This window comes from Benincasa hispida, chromosome 10, assembly GCF_027475165.1.
Source record: "Benincasa hispida cultivar pf3 chromosome 10, pf3_genome.v1.1, whole genome shotgun sequence".
Taxonomy (NCBI): Eukaryota; Viridiplantae; Streptophyta; class Magnoliopsida; order Cucurbitales; family Cucurbitaceae; genus Benincasa; species Benincasa hispida.
In genome coordinates, this window is record NC_143487.1 from 61234640 (window position 1) to 61239689 (window position 5050).

The window sequence follows — 5050 nt, forward strand, 5'->3', positions numbered from 1 at the left end:
CTTCGATTAACTAAGAATGCTTATCTCTAAACTCTTAATTTTGGATCTAATCGATTTTAAACTATTCGATAATTTCTATAATTTATGGGCTTATTTGATACAAAATTAAATTTTATGTTTAAAAAATTTAGAGTATTTAAATTTATGTAAAGAAGTAAATACTTAAAATATTACACCATGTAAAATAATTTCATATTTCTTATTGAAAATTGGAAGACCTATTAAAACATTTTAAATTAAACACAAAATTAAAAATTTTAGAGACTAAACATTAATTTTTAAAGTTCATATCCTATTAAACACAATTCTAAAATTAGTTGCAGAAATTAAATATATTTCAATAATAAGTAGAACTGAAAATATCAATAGTGGAGAGTGTACTTTTGTGGTTTTAAAGAGATAAAACAACTTACATACAAAAGAAAAACATGTAACAGAATACTGACCATTTAAATTATAATAAGATGCTATGCATAACAATTATTAGTTTCAATAATAGCAAAAGACAATAATTATGTAGAGACAAAATCCAAGTTCTATATAAGGAAAATTCTTGAGAAATAATTACCCAAAATATAAGCTCTCTCAAAGTAGCTTTTTAATATTGCAAAAAAAAAATATGGTTCTTCAGAAGGTATCAGCAGTTTCATGCAATAACCTCCTTCAGCTATTGGCCTTCATCTTTCTTTTTTTTCTCCTCATTACAACCACAGGTAACTTTTAAGTTTTAACCTTTTTATTATTTTTTTATATACTTATTTTATTTTATTTTCATTATTATTATTTATTATCTTTTTGAGGAATTGAGTATTAACTTCTCGTTATTGCATGCATGTTGTTAGGTTCTTCGGCCAGAAGGAGTTTGGTAGAAGGAAGGAATCGAAACGAGGACGATTCATATGCTAAAAACCATGGCGGAGTTCTTGGAAACGACTTGGTGACGATGGATTATACTCCGGCGAGGAAGAACCGCCCAATCCATAATTAGCAAATTAGTAATATATGTGTGAAAAATTAATTGAAATAATTATTGGTAATGTTTTGAGAGTATGTTTGGAATTTGGATACAAAGAAATTATATATGTCTTTTTCTTTGTATTTTGGTTTATTTATACATATATTTAGACAGTGAAAAAAAAATATGATATGATATTTTCTACCATTTTAGTATTCTCTCCCTTGTTATTTGAAATATATATTGAAACAGGAAATGAAAGTACATGATTTGATACCTTTCTTCATATTCAAAAATCATTTACATAAATATTTATATAAATAGAAGACAATACGAAAATATAATGACATGTTATATATATTTTTTTAGTGAAGTTTTATTTGCCAAAATTAAGTAAACACGAACCGAACTATGTTTACTAAAATCAATGGAAGAAGAAAAAAAGAAGATAGAGGACTAATAACTTCATAATTTCGGTTAAAATAGGGGAATGCTTTTTCAAAGAAAAACCATAGTCAAAACTTTAGGAAAATAAGCTTCTTCTTCTTCTTTATTTTTTTTTTTTTTCAAATATCTTCAAAGCAATTATTGGTAATAAAATATATGTTTCAAGAAATATTATTGTAACGACCCGACCTTTCGAGTACTCTAACAAGAGTCGTTACAACTAAATATATATTTAAAACCCAGATATTTTTTACCATAAAAATTCATTAAAATAATAAGGATAGTTTTTTCCAAAATAAATAAACAAAACTTTTATTCAGGGTCCCCTAAAAATAATATTCATAAAGAAAACATTCATAACATTAAAATTTGTTGTCTCACATTAAATTCTAGTTTCAAAACATTCAAATGACAACAACATAGACGGAGCGGAAGTGATTTCTCTTATCCTCATATGGTTCTGTCACCGGTCTCGTCTGTCACTCGCCAACCTGTTCCTATCACTCCTTGAAAAACATAAGAGAAGAAAGGATGAGTATAAAAATACCCAATAAGTGACCTGCTACTAGGCCCTCTAGGTTACCTGTTAGCTAGTTTATCTAGGCACCACAGTCGTAGTGATCCCAAAGGAGCACGCATCAGTCATAGTGTGTAACCTGAAGGTCCAAAAATCAATCATAGACATGAACCTAAAGGAACATGAATCAGTCATAGTGTGTAACCCGAAAACCCACAAATCAGTCATAGATAGAAACTCAAAGGAACAAGAATCAGTCATAGTGTGAATCTCGAAGGTCCACAAAGCAGTCATAGACATGCACCCGAAGGAACATGAATCAGTCGTAGTGTATAACCCGAAGGTCCACAAATCAGTCATAGACATGAACCCGAAGGAACATGAATCAGTCATAGTGTGTAACCCGAAGACCCACAAATCAGTCATAGACATGAACCTGAAGGAACATGAATCAGTCGTAATGTACACACCTACCCAGATAAGAAAAACTAACAAGAACCCTATAACTTAGTATGCATCAATTTTCATATAGCTCCTATGTTATATTTTACAGTCGTTTATCTTAGGGTAAAATTTTATATATACACTCAGTCAACAGTACAATCATCATAGACAAAACAATCCAATCCAGTCAATCAATGTCATTAAGTCATGTAGTTCAATCAATCATAAATTATTAGTTCAAACAGTCCAGAATAATTAGTCAAATTAGTCTGAACAGTCTTAAGAAATAGTCCAACTAATCTTAAGATAACAGCCCAAGTGGTAGGGACGACTGGTTTAAAGGCATACCAATAGAAAGACACTTACCTCAAGTTTTAGTCAATACGAGCTCAAACAACCTTAACTTTATTTGCCCAAAAGGTCACGAACCAAGTACTTAGTGATAAACCAAAAATTAGGATTTCCAAAATAAGGCCAAAATTCCCAATAACCCAATTTACATCATCTATTAAGGCTAAATATTTACAGTTCCAAGGTACAATTACTTACCAAAATTGTCTTCAAATTGATCTCAAATTTGGTGAACAACACCTCAAAATCCTTCAGTTCTTGAATCAAACCCTATATCCAAAATTAAAATTAATTCCAACGTTTAGGATATAATTCCAATCACAACTTAACCCGAATGTCTCCAAATAACTTACCCAACACATGGTTTGATCCCAAAACCACTTCGCATCTTCAAAATCAACACAATCAAATAACTATATCACCAAAATCAACCTTTAACTTTAATGGACAACAACTTTAGATCTTTTAATCCAATCTCCAAAAATCACAATTAAAAACAAAAGTTTAGCCGACACTTAATGGTTATCCAAAATTTCTCAACAAATGCTCTAAACCTTACAAAAAAAAAAAAAGGACACCTAACAATTTTAGTCTTATCGAAAAGTACTTTGAGTGTCTGTAAATCCTATTTCAACATCAAAACGATATGAGTGAGCTAAAACTTGAACCAAAATTTGATGGTTTTTCAAGATCTTCTAAGAAAACCCATAAAACACCAAATAACTTACCCAAGATATCAATTCCGGGAATAATGGTGCCAGCGGCGATGACAATCATAAACAGGCAGTGGGTGTTGCTGTGAGATGGCACAAATTGTTTAGGCTAGCAGCTGGCAGTGAGGGTCTTGCATGAGGAGAGTTTGCAAGAGTGAGAAAGAAGGGGGATTTCCAGTTTTACACATTCTATTCAGCAGCGATTACGGACAAACCAGAGCTTCAAACAACAATCAACCGTTCAAAATGAAGCTATATATGTCCCGAACGGACTGGTCAAATTTTAGTACGATCAAACGGTTCAAACTCCGAAAATCAACAATATTGTAGAAGTTGTCGCTGAAAAATTGAATTACTTTCTCTCGAATTTTCTGTCTCTTTTCACTCTCCTTTAATTTCAAAAAATCTTAATTCTTTCATTTGTTTTTCAAATTTTAGAAAGATAAATAAAATATTTTATCACAATATCTCCAAAATTTTCAAATATTCTATTAAATTAATAAATCAATTAACTTCTCAAATTACCTTAACCTAGGCTTTAAAACCCAAGTTAAATGGCACAAAATCCATCAATTTGATATAAATTAATTTCTTTCAAATATTTAAATCAGTTTAAAACCACATAAAATTAATTATCTTTTAAGTTGGCTCCAAAATCCAAAATAAAAAAAAAGAGGCAAAATTCAACATTTTCAAGATAATTAGTTCGAATATCTAATCAATTATATTCAGTTTAACCAATAAAAGTTTTTCAATTATTTCAATGTAATTCCCATTTTTAAAAATGAAAGGAAAATTAAAACTCAATAATTTTAGATAACTAAAATTTTCCTGAATCTCGGGATGTTACAATTATTAATAGTCAAGATATATTGGGTATGTTTTTTTTTTGAAAGATATGATAGTTCGGTGAAATTTAGTTGATGGAGTTGAATTATTAAGTTTGTATAGGTTTATATGAGTGTGATTTGATATAACACTCGATCATTTAGAAGTGCACTTCTTTCAAAAGATGGAGGATGAGAATGGTTTTTGTAAGTTAAAGTCTTAGAAGAATGTTTACTTCCAAGGACTTCAATCTTCAAATATCATTCCGTACTACTTTGAAGAGCTTAAGGAGTATATTTTAGTAGTTGGTTCATTCGCTAAAAGTTCTTTTTTGGAGCTTTATTTTTGGGGCCTCCAAAATGAATGAAGAAGAACTATTCAATAGAGTCTTTTAGAAATACTATGGAATTAGGACTTGTTTGGCCTTTGGATCGAACTATCCAATGAGCTCATTTGTGGGCTCAATTGGACCTAGGATATTAATAGTTATGTGAAAGCTCTATAAAAGAGTTATCCTTTTCTACCTAAATTGTGTTAATTTTAGGAAATTTTATTTGGATGTGCTTAGATATAGGAAATCAAGTTCAAGAGACCTTTCAGACATTGTCTTAAGTGAATTTTAAAGCTAAATGGAGCGAGTTGAACCATATCAGATTTGAACTTCATCGTCTTTGGACACTTTACCCTATTTAAATTTTATGTCTAGACACTTTACCTATATTTCTTTTATGAAAATCATTCTTGTTCAATTTTTTTTATTGCAGACTCAAACATTTTGTGAAAACCTAATTGATC

The 5050-nt window shown here is 30.0% G+C and overlaps 1 long non-coding RNA gene across 1 annotated transcript; it reads left to right on the forward strand.

The window, feature by feature from the left end:
- The first annotated feature begins 570 nt into the window (after window positions 1-570).
- LOC150033532 (uncharacterized) lies at window positions 571-1167 on the forward strand. The gene is made up of 2 exons (XR_016524058.1): window positions 571-713; window positions 843-1167. It is a non-coding gene; the product is annotated as an uncharacterized LOC150033532 (long non-coding RNA).
- Window positions 1168-5050: the final 3883 nt, after the last annotated feature.